The sequence below is a fragment of the Vombatus ursinus genome, unplaced genomic scaffold, assembly GCF_900497805.2.
Source record: "Vombatus ursinus unplaced genomic scaffold, bare-nosed wombat genome assembly UNPS02014807.1, whole genome shotgun sequence".
Lineage (NCBI taxonomy): Eukaryota > Metazoa > Chordata > Mammalia > Diprotodontia > Vombatidae > Vombatus > Vombatus ursinus.
The window spans coordinates 45,660,207-45,679,061 of record NW_020954585.1 but is presented as its reverse complement, the minus strand read 5'-3'; the positions used below and the strand labels follow the sequence as shown (position 1 = coordinate 45,679,061).

Here is an 18,855-nt window from a genome sequence, read left to right as displayed (position 1 = left end):
CCAGCATTTAGCACAGTGCTTGGCTCAAGGTACATACCTCATAAATGCTAGTTGACTGACCAACACCCCAGGCTCTCCCATCTCAAAGAAGGGACCTCCCCACACCCACACCCACAACTATATCCCTGACTATTTGGGTAAGTCCTAAGGCTTTCTTGCCAAAAATGAAGCATGAGGCCCTGTGTGATGGTAATGAGTAGTTTTGGGCCTAGACGAGTGAGAGATGCCCCAGAAAACTGGGGAACTGAGGTTGTCCATGAGGCACCAGAACCCTCCCCCCACATACCTGTTACCAGAGTAATAGGCAGTGTCCATAAAATCAGATGGCTTCCTGCTCTTCTATCATCTCAGAACTAGGTCTCGTGGAGGACAGCATGGCACAGAGGGTAGAAGGCGGCGGCTGTGGAGTCAAGAAGACTTGAGTTCAAATCTAGAATAGATACCATCTAGTTATGGGACACTGGGAATGCTCATAACTTGACATCTCTCACTCTCAGCTTCCTCCTCTGTAAGAGAGAGATAATATCTACCAGCCAGAGTTGTCGTAAGGATCAAATGAGATAACATATGTGAACCTTAATGCAGTATATAAATGCCATCATCATCATCATCACCATTATTTTTATTATAGGGGAAAACAGGCACCTGAGAGAAGAGGGCTGAGCATTCTTCAGATTTTCCCCATCATCGCTACCCTGTGGTCTGTTTTCCTCCCGAGTTCCCACTCCTAGAGCAGCCATGCAGCATCTCTGAGAGTCAGACTTATCTTGGTTACCATGGTGATGCAAATGCAAAGGGGCCAGGGAAAATGCCAAACGGCTCCTGTGAAAGACTGTGTCACAGACATGGCGGAGACTGGCTAATTGGGAGGCCAGAAAAGCAGGATCAGCCTGTGAACCCCTCTCTTATCTGACGCTTCAAAGACAAGGGTCCTTTGAGGAGGGGGATGAGGAGAAGGCTAATGAGTTACAGAGAAGTTGTGAAGGAGGGAGAGGCCTTTGCACAAAAACCTCCCACCCCCAACAGCCTCCTCCACCTCCAACCCCCATCCGTACAGCGTGGGAGCAGAGCCCAGAGAAAGCCCGTGGGTATGAGGACAGCTGCTTCCCAAACTGACACAATGCTTGCACATAGTAGGTGCCCAATCAATGTTGACTGACTGGTGTAGGAGGGAAGGCAGTTTTAGGGAGTGAGCAAAGCTTGTTTGGGGCCTCATCCAGCTCCCCTTGCAGAATCTCTGGCCCTGTGTGCCCACCCGCCACCCCCTACCCCGGCAGCCAGCACCTGAGTCAGGATAAGCCCACGTTTCCCTACAGCTTTTAGTCTCTCAGTCAGCAAGCATCAAAGTGCTCGCTATGTGTCAGGCACCATGCTAAGGGCTGGGGATTAAAAAAAAAAAGGCATCAACAGCCCTTTGCTTCAAAGAGCTCACACTCCAGTGGAGAGACAACATGCAGACAGCTATGTGTAAATTAGATCTATGCAGAGAGGATGGAAGGAACATCTCAGAGGGAAGGCCCAGCAGTGGGGTGAGAGTGGGGTGAGCCAGGATCTGGAAACCAGGAAAACTCCCTGGGATCTGAGCTGGGTCCTAAAGGATGCCGGGGGAGCCAAGATTAGCAAGAAACGGGCTTGCTGGGAGAGGGCCATGGGGAAGGGGGAGGAAGGAGATGTAGTGTTGTGTTTAAGGAACATCCAGTAAACCAGTGAAACTGGGATTATACAGTGCGTGAGTATGGTACACATACATGGTACACACTGTAAGAAGACTGGAAAGGTAGGAAGGGGCCAGGTTGTGAAGTTTTAAATGCTAAACAGAAGATTTTCTATTTGATCCCTGAGATAATAGGGAGCCAGTGAAGTTTATTGAGGGAGGGAGAAGGAGAAAGGATTATGTTTTATCATAAATCCTTGGAGAGTAGCTAAAGTGGGGCAGCGAGTCCGGAAGACTTGTGTTCAACCTCTCCCCAACCCCCGTCCCATACTGGCTATGTGACCCTTTCCAAGGCATCACCTTTCAGCAAGCAGTATTCCAAAACTTCGTGTTATTGGTGGGATTACCTTGGTAGAGGGCTTTCCTCACTGGCAGTTCCCTATATCACAGGTCCAGTGGGGAGAGAGGAGGGAACAAACTTCATCACAACCCTGGGAGTTAGATAGCATAAGTGCTGCTAACCCTTTTTTACAGATGAGGAAACTGAGGCTCAAAGAAATTTTGAATGACTTGCCAGTGGTCACATCGTGTTGCCCACTAGTTGACCAAGGTGTACTCAGACCTATCCAGTCCTTATTCCCTTATCCACTGTTGAACCACAGTAGAAGGTTCTGGGAGGTAACTGTAAGACTAAATTTACACTGAGGTGCTAATGACCAATAATTACTTAATGTGTTACCCGTCAAAGCTATATTTGCATTTTTAAAAAGAGACAGCTGGAGGCTGTCTAGGGCAACATTTCTGGCATCAGCTTTGAGCGAGGGATCTTCCCTTTTTTTATGTCATGGATCCCTCTGGTAGTTCAGGGAGAGTCCTTCCCAGAACATTGTTGATGTCGTTGATTTTAATTCATAATTGAAGAAAATGCTAAATTTCAGCTAGAGGTTAGTGAAAATAAAGATGTAATTTTTTTATGGACCCCAGATGCAGTGAGACTAAGTTTTAGTGCCTTAGTAAGATAGTAGGAATAAATTTGTCAACAGCATAAATGACTCCATTTTTTAGCCTCCTTTTTATGATCGAGCCCTTTTGAATAAATTGTTTTTCTAGAAGTTGTTTTTCTTTTCTTTTTTTTTTTTTTTAGGCAATTGGGGTTAAGTGACTTGCCCAGGGTCACACAGCTAGTAAGTATTAAGTGTTTGGCCTGAGGCCGGATTTGAACTCAGGTCCTCCTGACTTCAGGGCTAGTGCTCTATCCACTGCGCCACCTAGCTGCCCCTAGAAGTTGTTTTTCAAGAATAAGAGAAGTGCCCATGTTGTAGGATAGAGTGAACAACATGCATGTATTCTTAAACCATTGAAAAACATAAATGTAACCTCTGATGGGACAAACCACCAATGAAAAAGTATTATAAACAACTTTATCAGTAACTTTGAAGAAAACTACCACTCAAATTATGGGGTAAACAATGTAGAAACACCCATTTTATTGTTGTTGTCATTTTTCAGTAGTGTCCAACTCTCCACGACCCCATTTGGTGTTTTCTTGGTAGAGATACTGGAGTGGTTTGCCATTTCCTTCTCCATCTCATTTTACAGACAAGGAAACTCAGGCAAACAGGGTTAAGGTACTTGCCCAGGGTCACAGAGCTAATTACTGTCTGAGGCTGCATTTGAACTCAGGTGAGAGAGGGACCATTTACTAAGTGCCAGATACTGGTCATCTCTGAGGAAAACTTCCAGAAGAGAAGGAAAGGGTTAGAAAGGCATAAGTAAAGAGGACACTTAAAAATATTTATCTTTTTTTAAAATTTCAATTAAAATTTCAATCAAGTTAAATTAAAATTAATATTTATATTAAAAATAAATTAAATTTCAATTAAAAACAATCCACCTTCTTTACCTTCCTCTAAAGCTTCCTCCCCCAATGAAAAAAAATGCAAAGCTCTTATAACAAATATGTGTAATTGAGCAAATCAGATTCCCAAACTGGCCCTTTCCAAAAATAGTAAACACTTGATGAATGTTTATTGAATTGAATTATTGTTGAATTGAAATTTCCAAGCATTTCCAAATACACCCAAAATCTCATCTGCTAAATTCAATCCATTCCCCAGCCCCACCCTTTCCCATTACCATCATCAAGGAGGTATTTCATTTGCTTCCCCTTCCTCAGACTTCCCTTAGGCTACGTGTCAACCTTGGGGTAAGGAGAACACTTTGACAAGGAGGGTCACCTCTTCCTTGAGGAATGGAACAAAGTTGTTGAGAATGGGTAAAGATGTAGAGAGACTTGATTTGTGGAGTTTGGTAGATGATCACCCTGTGAATGAAAGCCTACATTTTCTGTCTAAAGTAGAAGGTGAGGACATCTGACTGGGAGGCACCAGGCGGAGAATTGGTTGTTGGAGGTTTGCAGAGTGGAGGTGGTTTGGGGCAGCTGATGAGCAGAGTGGGATAGAGCCTGTCAGGGAAGAGTAAAAGAAGGAGTGAGGGCAGAGTTGAGATTAGATAATGCATGTTTGCAGCGAGTCCAGTTGGCACGGCCGTCTGACTTCCTCTGGCTTCATTTGGCAGCTAAGGAGAATGAACAGAGAAGGCATGGTGGAGATAACACAGGGCTGAGGATGGGCAGGGTGTGGAGGGCAATAGGACCCGAGGGATTTCAGCTGGACTTGTCAACTATAGGGTCAAGATTTCAAAGAGGAACGTGAAGCTGGAATAGATAGGTGACTGGATTAGGAAAACTGGTAGATGGAGGGACTGGAAATCACAGTGAGGATAAAAAAATGTTAGTGGATAGAGCACCGGCCCTGAAGTCAGGAGGACCTGAGTTCAAATCCGGCCTCAGACCAAACACTTGACACGTACTAGCTGTGTGACCCTGGGCAAGTCACTTAACCCCAATTGCCTTAAAAAAAATAAAAATAAAAAAATGTTCAGGAGTAAGGCCTAGGGAGAAATGAAAGGATGGGAGATTATGATCAGAAAAGAGAGTTTCAGAATTTAAGGTCATAAAGGTGATGGTTATTTGTGTAACTACCTAAACGAAAGTAGTATTTACCCTTTTCAGTAAGGTGGTAGCTACTATTCCACCAGAGGAAGAGTTGGTGAATGTACAGGACATCAATGAACTGTGAGGCCAGGGTGCTGAAAGTACATTGAATTCCCCAAGTATGAAGGTAGGGGAGGGGTGATCTAGGGAAGTTTGGAGGCAGAGGCTGATCTCCTTGAGAGAACAGGGAACATGACCCAGTATAAGGCCAGTAGGCAGCAACAGCAACAAGAAAATCTTTCCAGGGTGATATAGATGTAGGGAAACGCTGATGCATCACCCTCCCAGGCACTGACCTGTCCCTACCCTCCCCACACTCCATGTCCATGCTGACGCCCTGTAAAGCTGGTCACTTTGGGGACAAATCCCCATCTGCCCTGCCCTGGTTAGCTATCTCTTTGGCTGTGACAGGAAGAAAAACATCACACACTCAGTGTAGGTCACTGCAGAATTTTCCTCGTCCTCCATTCTTTCTGCATGAGAGGTCCAAAGGCTTTTTTTCTTCTTGGTAGTTCTGGCTAAAAAGCTCACAGTGATTAGTGTATGTGTATAGGATGCCTACTGACATAGTTACATACATATATGTATATGTATTCAGGACTTTTTTTTTTTTACCATTCCCTCCCTACCTCTGACCTACAGAGTTTCTGAACCAGAAATGCTAGTAGATTTAGACCTGATTTATTTATTTATTTATTTGCAAATTATTTTTATTCCAAACCATATGAAATAGGCATTTCCATATTCATAGTAGAAGAGGATTATACACATACATACCATAGTGAAAGAGGGATGATACACATACCTGCCGATCACTGTTATTTACAGCTTGCTTATAAGTTCAGCCTGTAGAGGAAAATGAGAGAGGAGTGAGGAAGACTTAAGCTCAAATCCAGCCTCAGATACTTACTAGCTGTGTGATCCTGGGCAAGTCACTTAACCTCTATTCTCCTCAATTTCCTCATCTATAAAATGGAGATAATAATAGCACGCACCTCCCAGGATTGTTGTAAGGATCAAATAAGATAATAAAGGTAAAGTGCTTAGCACAGTGCCTGGTACATAGTAAACATTATATAAATGTTAGTCATTATTATTGTTGTTATTAAGTGCATTTAAAATTTCTTACATTAAATTTTGTTTTTATAATTAATAATTCTTCCCATCTTTCTTCATTCCTTCACTGAGAAAGTAAAAAAATAAAAAAACCTTGTAACAAATATATATATGAACATAGATTCAACAAGAGTTTGTTAAGCGCCTACTATGTGCCTGGCAGATATGCCAAAACAACAACAATAAAAACCCCTAACCAATAGTCCCTGCTTTCAAGGAACTCACAAGGATAGAGGAGACAACATGCAAATAACTATGTAGAAATAAGATATATACAGGATGAATTAGAAATAATTTTAGAGGGAAAGCACCAGCATTAAGGGAGATCAGGAAAGGCTTTTTGTAAAAAGAGGGATTTTTAAAATCTGGGACTTGGAATTCCAGAGACAGAAACCAGAGAGTTTCAGAGATAAGATTCCCCTGACCCCTCCATGGTTCACCTTCTTGTTAATGCCCTGGCTTATCAACTTTTCAGGGAGCTCAGAATTTAAACTTGTGCCTCAGCCCATGATAAATCCAGTGAGTTTATCGCCTTGAGGGCAGACACCTCCATAGTGCTGGTATCCACCCATTGCAGTGCCTGGCATATAGTGTAGACGAAGGCATATAAGACTAAGGATAGAAGCAGCCTAGCTCGAATGACATCCTCCTTCTGGCTTACTTGTGGCAAAAGTTGAATTTTTTGAGGGTTAGAGGTCCAGCAAGGCCAGAATTTCCCAAGGGTTGTGCAATGCCACCAGCTGCTGAAATGCTAAACAGTCCAAGGTTCTTTAAATACATTTCTTCAGATAACTGGTGATTTCTGAACACGGGAGATGCCCTGCCTGGCCCCAAAGACTTCCAGCAATTTCCCCCCAGCCGGCCCCTCTTACATACTTCACTCTTGTCTGGTCACAAAAGGAACTTGGATTTCCTCTGGCCCCCTGGCCCTGGGCAGCCCTGAGCTGTCTCCCTGGGAGGTGACTGTTGCCTGGTCCTGTGAGCAGGGAGGAGTGGGGATTGTGTAGGAGGGCTGGGGAGAAGGTGGCTTTGTCTGAATTCCTCCTGAAGGCAATTTCCTGTGGCTGGACTGACCTTTTTTCCCTCCCGTTCTTCCCAATTCCTTAAGAGGCCACACTTGTACCACACCTCCCACTCCCACCGCCCCCATCTCTGAGGCAGGAGAGTGACCAGGAAGTGTGGGGGGGGGGGCATTGGGGAATTATTGGGAGAGAAGACAGAGACAGAGAAAGAGACAGACTGAGAGAGTCGGAGAGACAGCCTCAAAGAGAGGGGGATGGAGACAGCGATAGAGAGAGGGCAGGCAGCCAGGCCTCCTCAGGAGTGACCCTTCTCTGTAGTCAATGGGCAGGGGTGTTTGACCCTAACACAGAAAGGCAGGCCCCATAAGGAAGAAGCCCTGGACTCGAGCAGTGGAGAGGAGGGAGTCCTGTTCATTGACGCCCACCCGAGCAGACATAATTCCATAGACACTTCACAACCTCGGTTACCAGCCCCCACCTTTTCTCTATTAGAAAGCTCAGGGAGCCCCCATAGTTCACCCTATTTGAGGGCAGAAGCTTTCATTTTGCTCTTTGTATCCTCAGTGTCTAGAACAGTGCTTGGCACACAGTAGGCATTTCATAAATGAATATTGATTGCCTCTCTTTTTCTCCCTCTGTGTCTTTCTCCAGCTGTCTTCTTCTGTCTCCAACATCTTATTCTTTTTCCTTTTCTTGGACTTTTCCAATTCTCAAAAATGTCTATCTGCAGGGACGCAGGAGCCTAAAACCTAGCCGTGGTGGTGGGGGGAAGAAGGTGTGGGCTCAGTGTTATGCTCACCTCATGATAGGAAGGAAAGAGGGCATCATTGTCCCTTGCCTCAGTTTCCCCATTTTTACTCCTCTAGTTTCAGAAGATTAAGACTGCTTCAAGGGGGATTGAGAGGCCGAGTTCCAGAAATACTACTGAAGTGAGGCCTGATTTATTTATTGTTTTTGAAACAAGAAAAAAATTTTTCTAAACTTCACGACCAAATAAAATCGGCATTTCCATATACATAGTAGAATAGAAAAAGAATAAAGGAAATTGTAGGTCTCTTATGTACAATATGCCTTAATTCTAAAATATAAGTTCAACCTGTAGGTTTTTTGTGTTTCTTATATTTGCATTAACTTTTTAAAAATTAATTTAAAAATTACTTTTTTTGTTGACAAGCCTTTATTTTCTCTTGCTCCTACCTTCCCCTTCTCCAAATGAGAAAGAAAAACTAAAACAAAACCTTGTAACAAATCTGCATTGTCAAACAAAACAAATTCTCACAACGGCCACATCCCCAAAATGTGTGTCTCCTTCTGCACCCTGAGTCCATTGCTTCTCTGTTCAGAGGCAGCTGTCATGCTTCATGGCGGCCTCCAGATTTGTGGCTAGTCATTATATTGATCAGAATTCTTATGTTTTTCAAATCTGTTTGTTTTTTATATTCAACTGGTAACTTTCTTTCTTTTTTTTTTTCTTTTTTAACTGGTAACTTTCAAAGCTGTCTGCTTCTCTGGCCTTCTCTGCCTTCTTTCCCTTCTCGTCTTTGCATTTTTTTGGCCTGATGTAAAGGGCCCTCCTCCTTCATAAAGTCCCAGTGTATGGGGGGCAGAGAGAGTGGGGAAGAGTGGAGCCTCCACACCAGGCTTAGACACTCGTCCACTTGGGAGGCACCTTTGTTTTTCCCCAGTGGCCCAAGGTAAAGCGTGAGCGTCCTGTGGGGCCGGCTTGGCTGCCATCAGCTTAACCCTTTGTGAAAGGTCATGGCAGCTCAGTCCATTTATTTTTAAATAATTAAAAGAAAGGCCAACTAGTAGAGACATGGTGGCAACCTGGAGCTCCCCTGCATCCCCCAAGAATGTTGGCTTATGCTCCCTTCCTAAGAGAGCCGGGAAAACAGGACCAAGGGAACCAAGGGGTTCTTGGCCTGGGGGCAAAGGAAGAAAAAGACCCTGTTCCCCTCTTTTGGGCCCCTTTGTCTCCCTACTGGAAAGCCCCAGCTGGGCATGGGAGAGGGAATGAATGAGGAACTACAAAGCTGAAGCTTGTTCTCAGGGTAGGGCAGGGCAGCGTAAGTAAGAGGGCAGCAGGAGGAGTGTGGGGATGTCTTCATGGCCCTGGGACCAGATGTGTGATAAGGATGGAGATCTGAAGGTAGAAAAAATATTCCACTTTTCCAGACACTGTGCAAAGGCAAACTGAGGCACTTCCCCCCCCCCCAAAGAAAAATAAAAAAGAAAACTCCATGATTGTGCTATATTCCTTTGCTCCAGAGACAGCATGGCTCTTCCAACGTAGAACTGACTTACCATCTAAGAATTTTCTGAAACGCTGAAATGTTAAGTGACTTGGCTATGATCATACAAATATGTGTTCCAGAGGCGAGACTTGAACCCAGCTCTTCCTAACACAAAGGGCTACAACACTCTAGCCACAATACCATCCTGCCTCTCTAGTCTTGGTATCACACTCCTGAACTCTCCAACAGCCCCATCCAGCTAGCTTGGGCCAATTATGACGTGGCTTCTACACTGTCAGCCACCTGAAGACATTCCCACAATGCTTAACACAGGGCATGGACCCACGATGGACACTGGATAAGGAATGAGTGATTGGCAACTAGGTTTCCAAAAACCCAACCTGAAAGGAATTCTGATTCTTACCTGCGGTCAACCAGCCCTGCCTTGAGATCACCATCCCTGTCTCTTAAGACACAAAGTCTGGTTCCTTACTAGCTCATTTCCTCACAATACCTCCAGCAAGGCTAGATGGAATAGGTATCAGAGGAAAGAAGGAAACAGGCATTTATTAAGCACCTACTATGTGCCAGGCATTGTGCTAAGCACTTTATAAATATCTCATTTGATCCTCACCACAACTCAAGAAGACCTAAATTACTAGCTCTGTGACCCTGGGCAAGTCATTTAATCCTCTTTGCCTCAGTTTCCTCATCTGTAAAATGAGCTGGAGAAGGAAATGGCAAACCACTCCAGATTCTCTGCCAAGAAAACCCCAGATGGGGTCACAAAGAATCGGACACGAGTGAGATGACTGAACCACCACCGCCACCACTACAGCCACCGCCACCGCCCTGGGAGGTAGGTGCTATTATCAGACCCACTTTTGTTGTTGTTCAGTTGTTCAGTCTCATCTGTAAAAGGAGGGCGTTGGACTAGAAGCCCTGTAGAGTCCTTTCCAGATCTAAACCTATTACCCCATTTGGCAGATCGGGAAACTGAGAGATGAAGTAACTTGCCCAAGGTCTGACAGCTAATAAAAGCAGCCCAGAGAACTGAGCCTCGACCTCCTGACACCAAGGCAGGGCTCCTGCCCTGATACGATCCTGGCTCATCCAGGGATTTCTTTGGCCAGCCCACACTGGTTTTTCATACAGTCAGGATGCATGGGAGTCAGCTCGATACCAGCAACTGTTAACTTTTCATTGTGAGCATTCACACCTCAGGAATCACAAAAGCTACAAATCAGGGCTTGATTTATTGTTTTGTTGATTGTCTAGACTTCAGAGAGCCATGGAGAAAATGTTCATTATTCAGAGTAAATGTAGAAGTGTGTCATGTCTTCTCAGAGAGCTGGTTGTTAAACATAGCACACGCCCTGTATAGTCCGCCAGTTCCCCAAATCAATACCCCTGGGGTCAAGCAAGCCCTCCATTGAAGGAGGTTTTGAACTTTGAGGTCCCTTCCAACTCATGGTTATACATTCAGCTAAATTCCTCTTTGAGTGCTGGACCTGGTATCAGGAAGACCTGAGTTCAAATCCTGCCTCAGACACATACTAGGGATATGATCCTGGATAAGTCATTTCACCTGTCTAGCCTTGGGTCCTTATCTATAAAATCTGGATAAAAGTACTTCCATTCTCTACCTCACAGGGCTGCTGTGAACAAAATGTTTTGTATTAGAAATATGAGTTTCATAGGATCATAGATTTAAAGCTGGAAGGGAACTTGAAGGCTATATTGTCCAGCTCCCTCATTAGAAATGTTTTATTAGAAATGTTTGGGTTTTTTGTTTTTGAACATCACAATAATTTTTGGTTTATTCCCCCTTCCAGGACAGCCTTCCCCTGAAACAAAGAATTAAAAAAAAAACCAGTTGAGCAAAACCAATGGCTATTTCCACTGCTTCTAGCTATGTATACAATATTCCATACCCATAGTCTCCCACCTCTCCATTGAAAAAAAGGAAGGTAATTTGCTCATCTCTTCTCTGATTCTGAGATTGCCATCAACTTCATTTGACAAATGAGAAAACCGAGGCATACACAGAGGGTGCCTTGTGGAAGAGTCAGATTTCACACCAAAAGCCTCTGTCTTTAAATGTAATACTCTTTCCCCAGCCCCCAAGTTGCCATTATTAAGACCCCTCTTACCCCAGGCTTGGTAGATCTGACACAGGAAATGGCACCTTTGTACCGCTTAATAGATCGGGGAGGTGAACGTTCAGTTAGAAAGACTCTTTCTTGGAGAGTGGCTTTAAATGTAATTAGACCTGACCCCTTCAGACCCATTGACTCCCAAGTGTCCCCTTCCCCCCTCTCACAGCTGCTACACTGAGCCTTTCCCCATGCCTGGGGGACTGTGGTTAGGAGAAAAGCAGAGACTCCTGGGAGGAAGGGGTTATGGGAATTGGGGACAGCTGGTGGCAGAGGCCAGGGATGGGGGGCAGTCTGAGCAGGTTGCCTCAAAGGGAGGGAGAGGAGAGGGACAGGAATAGAAGGGGCCAATATGTCAACAAAGATCTAGAAAAACTTGCTCAGCCGAAGTGTTCGGCCCCCAGAGGATCAATCAGGACAGGGCGGGGTATGTCACTTGCTCCAGTCTTGACTCCCTAGACTTTCGAACATGCTTCTTGGTCAGCCTTGGGCTGCTTTCCTCCTGTTTCTCAATCTCCTTCTTCAGCCACAATTCCATTTCATCCAATTACACCTTTGTAACATCTCTCATATATCTCCCACTTGCCACATCCCTTCTCTCCTCCAACACTGCCACCATCTTGGTACAGGCTCTCATCACCTCATGTCTGGACTATTGATATTACCTGCTGGTGGGTCTGCATGTCTCTAATCTCTCCCCGCTCCAATCCATTCTCCATTCAGCCACTAGAGATCTTCCTAAAATGTAGGTCTGATCAGGTCACTCTCCTACTCAATAGGCCCCAGTGGCTCTCTATTGCCTCCAAGATCAAATATAAAATCTCTGTTTGGCATTCAAAGTCCCTCATTACCTAAAAACCTTTCTCCCCACCTTTCTAGTCTTCCTATCTTACTCTCCACCATATTCTCTTTGATTCAGTGACACTGGTCTCCAGGCTATTCCACAAACAAAACACTCCATCTCTCAACTCCAGACATTCTGATTGTTTCCCATGCCTGTAACCACCTCTCTCTTCATCTCCACCTCCTGCCTTCCCTGGCTTCCTTCAAATCCCACCATCTACAAGAAGCCTCTCTTGAACACCCTTAATCCCAGTGCCTTTGCTCTGCTGATTATCCCATATGAATCTATGTATCTTGTTTTTCCAAGATTGTTTGCATATTGTCTCTCCCATTAGACTGTAAGCTCCTTGAGAGCAAACACTGTTTTTGCTTTTTTTTTTTTTTTTGGTATCCCCAATGCTGAGCACAATGCCTGGTACATAGTAGGTGCTCATTAAATGTTTGAAAACTTGACAAACATTAAGCATCAATTCTGTAACAGACTCAGGATACAGAGTTGAAAATGGACCCAGAACCTGCTTTCCAGGAGCTTACAATCCAGTCAGGGTATAAGATCTGTACTTAAATAGGTTAGAGTGTGAGAATGTCAAAGGAGAGAATGAGACAAAACCTTAGAAGACTATACACTGTACTCTTTGTAGTAGCAAAAACCAAAACCAAAACCAAAACAAAAAACAAAAGCAAAAACAAAAAATAGAAATGAAATGGGTATCCATTGATTGGAAGAAGGCTGAATGAATTGAGATATGGGCGTGTAATGGTATATTATTGAGCCACAAGGAAAAAAAATTGATTATGAGAAATTCAGAAAAACAAGGGAAGATTCATATGAACTGATGTAAATCAAAGTAGGCAGAACCAGGAAAATGATATATGAAATGACCTCAATAATGTAAATGAAAAGACTACACCCCAAATTTTTTTTTACTAGAACCAAATTTAAGATTAATCAAGATTTTTCTCTAATTTCGGTTAATTGAAATAGTTTCAAAATTTCTCTCAGACTGATCCCTACTTTGGCATTTCCTACAACCACCATTGGTGACAAAGTAGATGGAACGCTGGGCCTGGAGTCAGGAAGACTCATCTTCATGAGTTCAAATCTGGCCTCAGACCCTCACTAGCTGTGTGACCCTGGGCAAGTCACTTCATCCTATTTGCCTCAGCTCCTTATCCGTAAAATGATCTGAAGAAGGAAATAACAAACCACCCCAGTATCTTTGCCAAGAAAGCCCCAAATGGGGTCATAAAGAGTTGGATTTGCCTGAAAAACAACATTAGCAACACAGCTACCATTTCCCTAGGTGATCTTGGGCAAAATACCTAACCCACCCCCATCACCCCGGCCACAGATTCCTCATCTGTAAAAAGAAAGGACTGGATTGGATAGCCCCTGGGGTCCTTTCTAGCTCTTACTCTAAAACGCTATAATTGTAATGACCAAGCTTGGCCCCAGAAAAGAGATGAGGAAATCCACTTCTCTTCATTAAGAGATGTGGGTGGGGCGGGGAACCATGTACGCAGAATGTGCCGTGTAGGTCAGGCATAGTCACTGTGTCGGCTGGTTCGCGTGACAGTTTTTCTTTGTTAGAGTTGACCAACCACAAGCATTTATTAAGTGCCTGCTGTGTGCCAGGCCTGGGGATGCAAATAAAATGATTGGAACAATTCAAATAATTGAAAAGAAAGGAGGTTATATTTTAATGGGGGAGACAAGTACATACACACATACACACACACACACATACATATATACACACAGAATAAATAAAAAGAGAATAAATACAAATACAGAGTAGTTAAATACTAGCTCTATGTAAACCATTTCACTTGATCTTCACAGTAAACCTAAGAGATAGATAGTGCTAAGTATTTTTGTCCCCATTTTACAGTTGAGGAAACAGGCTTGAGGAGTTTATGAGATTTATGCAAGTGCATCAGTAAGTGGCAGCCTTTCTGACTCTCATTCTAATGTTCTTTTCCCAACTCCACACAGCAGGGGATTTAGCGTAAGAGGATCAGAGCTGACTCTTAGGCCACTAGATGGCATCATCATGTACAGAGCCCTGGGCCTGGAGTCAGGAAGACCTGAGTTCAAATACAACCTCAGACACTTACTAGATGTGTGACCTTGGGCAAGTCACTTAACCTCTGTCTGTCTCAGTTTGCTCAATTATTAAATACTTTTGTTAGTTGGTCATTTTCAAATGTGTCTGATTCTTTGTGAACCCTTTTGGGGTTTTCTTGGCAGAGACACTGGAGTAGTCATCTCCTTCTCCAGCTCATTTTACAGATGAGGAAACTGAGGCAAACAGGGTGAAGTGACTTGCCCAGGATCACACAGCTAGTAAGTGTCTGAGGCTGCATTTGAACTCAGGTTTTCTTGACTCCAGGTCAGGAATGGGGAACCTGCTCTAGATCCTGTGCTCTATCCACCTCCTAGCTGCCTAGCTATAATAATAGCACCTGTTACAGTTCAGGGTTATTGTAAAGACGGGCACATAGCAGGCATTTCAATGCTTGTTTGTTTCTTTCCTTCCTACAACAATGAAAATGGAAAGAACAATCCCAAAATAATAAAAAGTGTATGTTACAAAATTACAAAGGCCAAGCACAGCCCCAAGAAAAGACCTGGAAGGCAGAGAGGTGGCAGGTCCGTGGGTCTGGAAACGTTGCATATGTTTTCAATGGTTTTTGATGTATTCATTGGTTTTGCTGATTTTTTTCCTTCTTTTCCCTTTTATTTTACTTTATACTTTATATATACCAATATATAATTTATATACTTTATATATATGTACTAATACATATTTTTGTATACTAAATACTAAAAGTATTGACTATATACTGACTATTTGTCATGTAGGTTGACTCTTTGAGGAGAGAGAGAGAGAGAGGGAATTTAGGTGATTTAAGAGAAGATATCAGTAAAAATCTACTACAAAAAGTAATGCTCTCTCCCACTGACCATGCCTTTCTCTGGGGTAGGAAATGCTTAATCAAAAAACCAATAACTGAAGCCACATTTCTCCAGGAATGGTTGCAGTGATTTATACCACATCTATGGCTCCCACTTCCTAGTGCACCCCAGCTGTTAGGGAGCAGATGGTCTGAAGGGTCCGGCCCTTGAATCACCATCCATCACCAGACAGCAATCACTGCTCCCATTTCTTTAAGTGCTTTTAAGGCTGACAAAACATTTTGCCCACAACGACCCTGTTAGGTATGTAAAAGCAGGGATTATTAAATATCCCCCTTTTACAGATGAGAAAACAGAGGCTCCGAATACTTAGCTGTCTTGTCCACCATGTCAGAGGCAGGATTTGAACCCATGTTTCTTGAAGCTCGGGTATCCTGGTATCTTGAGAGGTAGTATAATGTGGTGAAGAGAAGGCTGCCCTTGGAACTCGGAAGTCCCACCTGTGATACATACTGGAGGAGTGGCCCTGGTCAGGTCACTTAATCTCCTCTCAGACTATACATCTTAGAATAATTACCAATCTGTACTGATACAGAGTTTCCTCTCACAGAGTTTACCAAATCAATGAAAGCAAAGATCTGCATCCGCCCAACAAAACAAACAAAATCTGACACTTTGGTACTTCTCAAAGGATGAGTCTCTTTCACTTCCTGGCACAGAGAGCCCATTTTCCTGATCTATTTTCTCCCCTCCCTGCTCCACTCCACATCTCTAGCATCTGGGCTGATGGAGGAACCCAGAACTGACTCTTAGATAAGCCCCAAGTCATAGAGAAAGTTTGAATGGCTCACCTGTGACCCTGGGAGTGTCAGTATCAACTGTTACTAGTATCTCTCAAGAGCAGATTGCCAAAACATGAGCAATTAAATCTCAGCAGTCAGTGCATCAGGGCTTGATGTTTCATTTTGTTGATTGCCTAGACCTAAGAAAATGATGGAGAAAATGTTAATAATGCAGTTTAAGCTAAAAGTATGTCAAAAATGCTTCCCCCCTCCAACAAGCTGGTTGTTAAACATTCATGAGTACACCCCTACCTATAACAATGACACGTGAGCAGAGCACTCTTGTTCAAGCCCCCCCCCCCATGGATTCTTATTATTCCCACTTATTTTGTATAAATACTCCCCTCTCCCATCCCACAATTTATGAAAGTTTTGCTGTATGTGATGTAATCACAAAGGATAAAACACTTTCATACCATTTCCCAGTTCCCTAGCAAAAGAAATACATGTCTACATCTGTAAGACTTCTCTTTGCTTGGCATTATTCCTGACATATTTCTGAAAGGGCCCCATCCTGTGGAAGATAAATTGTTGCCAAGGCCATACAGGCCTACTGGGCTAGAGGCCAAGGAAGCAAACCACAGGCGAGGATGTGAGCAGTGGACAGTCTGAAGAACCCCAGCACAAACGTGGGAAAGTGGGAAATAAGAGATCTCGCCTCTCCTCCTCACCGACTAATGCTCTGATGGATTTGGGGCCTCCTTGATATGGCTATACCCTCCAACAACGCAGATCTCCTGCCTATTCATCTTGTGTAACCCTCATTCACACTCTTCAATGAGTCTGGAAATTGGGGAGGGGAAAGAGAAGGAAATGCCCCAAGAGCCGAGGGCTTTCCTCATCCTCTCTTGACATTATGTCAATTAGTTGGTCAATAAACATTTATTAAACGCCCACTATGTGCTGGGAATACAAAAAGAAGTAAAAGATAGTCTCTACCCTCAAGGAACTCACAATCTAATGGGAGAGACAGCAAGCAAACAAATATGTGCAAACAAGCTCTCCAGAGGATAAATGGGAAATACATATGAGAAAGAAGGCACTAGAATTAAGAGAGTGCTGGGAAAGGCTTACTATAGAAGATGGGGTTTTAGTTGGGACCTGAAGGAAGCCTGGGAAGTCAAGAGGCAGAGATGAGAAGAGAGAGAAATTCAGGCGTGGGGGACAGCTGGAGAAAATGCCCACACCCCTTCTCTCCTCCAACACTACCACCATCTTGCTACAGGCTCTCATCATGGAGCATCTTGTTTATGGGACAGTCAAGGGACCAGTGTCACTGGATGGAAGAGCATGTGTCTTAAAGTAAGAAGATTTGAAAACTAGGAGGGGGATTAGTTTATGAAGGGCTTTGAATGTCAAACAGAGGATTTTGTATTTGATCCTGCTGGCAATTGGGAGCCACTGGAGTTTATTGATGAGAGGCTGGGCATGACATGTGCTTTGTTCTTTGGGAAAATCACTTTAGTGGCTGAATGGAGGATGGATTGGAGTGGGAGAGAGTTGAGGCAGGCAGACCCTGGGCTATTGCAGTACTCAAGGTGTGAGGTGATTAGGGCTGCACCTGAGTGGTGGCAGTGTCAGAGGAGAGAAGAGGGCATATTCAAGAGATGCTGCAAAGGTGAAATTGACAGGCCTTTGCTATAGTTTAGATATGGTGGGGTGAGAGAGAGTAAATAGCAGAGGATGATTCCTAGGCTACGAGCCTGAGGGACAGGGAGGACAGTGTTGCCCTCTACTCATCTTACAGTAATAGGGAAGGTAGGAGTGTGTGGGGGGGTTTAGGGGAAAATATAATGAGCTCCATTTTGTTGAGTTTAAAATGTCTACTGGACATCCACTTTGAGATGTCTGAAAAGCAGATGGAGATGTGAGTACTGGGGATTAGTAGAGAGTTTGGGGCAGGAAAGATAGATTTGAGAATGGTCAGCATAGAGATGGTAATTAAATGGAGCTGACTAATCACCAAGTGAAGAAGATGGAGAAGAGAAAAGGGCCAGGACAAAACCCCGAGGGACACCTATGGTTAAAGGGAGTGGAGGATCCAGCATAGCAGACTAAGAAAGGGTAGTCAGATGGGTAGGAGGAAAATTAGGAAAGAGTTGGGTCCCAAAAACCTTGACTGAAGAGAGTATCAAGGAGAGAAGAGGGTGATTGGACGATGTCTAAGGCTGCAGAGATCAAGAAGAATGAAGATTGAGTTTTCTCATTGGATTTGTCCATTAAGAGATCGTTGGTAACTTTAGGGAGAGCAGTTTCAATGGAATGATGAGGACGGAGAGTGGATTGTAAGAGTGTGAGAGGAGAGAAAGTGGAGGCGCCTACTGTAACTGGCCTTCTTAAGGAGTTTAGTTACAAAAGGCAGAAGAGATACAGGATGCTAGTGAGACTGGAAGGGTCAAGTGAGGGTTTTATTGAGGATGGTAGAGGCTTGGGCATGTCCCCAGGCAGTAGAGAAGGAGCCAGAAGACAGGGAAAGATTGTAAATAAGTTATAGACCAAAACCAAGAGAACATTAAAATCTCCTGCCACTATTGTATTACTATTCATGTCTTCTGTAGTTTAGTTAATTTTTCCTTTATGAATTTAGATGCTAAGACATTTGGAGCATGTACCTAATATTGATATTGACTTGTTCTCTACGTATGATTTCTTTCAGCATAATGTCATTTCCTTGTTTGTCTCTTTTTCTGTTGTGCATTTTTGTTTTGAATTGTCTGATAACATGATTGCAACTACTGTTTTTTGGATTCACCTGAGACGTAGTAAAAAAAGAAAGAAAATAAATGATAGAATGGGGATGACAGAGCTGGCATTCTTTTGAAGGAGACAATTAGAGTGTGAGATCCTTGGGCAAAGGGAATCTCTCCCTTTTTCTGTTTATATCCCCAGCACTTAGCATAGTGCTTGGCACATAGTAAGTGTTTAATAAATGCATTTTCATTCATTCAATAATAATAATAGTAGCTAACATTTGTACTGATTAATATTTATATTATGTGCCAGGCACTGTGCT

The 18,855-nt window shown here is 43.6% G+C and overlaps 1 long non-coding RNA gene across 1 annotated transcript; it reads right to left on the bottom strand.

The window, feature by feature from the left end:
- Nucleotides 1–296: 296 nt before the first annotated feature.
- Nucleotides 297–15,962, bottom strand: LOC114052088. Its single transcript, XR_003570226.1, has 3 exons — nt 15,852–15,962; nt 5,515–5,555; nt 297–400 (listed from the first exon to the last, which is right to left on the bottom strand). It is a non-coding gene; the product is annotated as an uncharacterized LOC114052088 (long non-coding RNA).
- Nucleotides 15,963–18,855: the final 2,893 nt, after the last annotated feature.